This window comes from Odontomachus brunneus, unplaced genomic scaffold (genome assembly GCF_010583005.1).
Source record: "Odontomachus brunneus isolate Ranch 3 - 2012 unplaced genomic scaffold, Obru_v1 Obru_scaffold_452, whole genome shotgun sequence".
NCBI lineage: Eukaryota > Metazoa > Arthropoda > Insecta > Hymenoptera > Formicidae > Odontomachus > Odontomachus brunneus.
This window is the reverse complement of record NW_022639902.1, coordinates 5993-6291: the sequence shown is the minus strand read 5'-3', so window position 1 is coordinate 6291 and position 299 is coordinate 5993.

Below are 299 nucleotides of genomic sequence, written 5' to 3'. Positions count from 1 at the left end.
CGAATGATTAATCATTTTTTAATTTTATAAAATTAGTAATATATTATTAAATAAAAAATAAGATAATTAGAGAAATACAATAATATTTAAAAAAATTATTATTTATAACTTACACAAAAAGCCCTTGGCGTGCCTTTTTTTGTAGACAAAAATTATTATAACTTACACAAAAAAGCACTTGGCGTACCTTTTTTTATAGGCACAAACCTTTCTCTTATTGTAATCATAACTAAATTACTTAAACTTGTAATCGCTATCAAAATATTATATTCATTATATTAAAAAAAAGGCACGCCAAG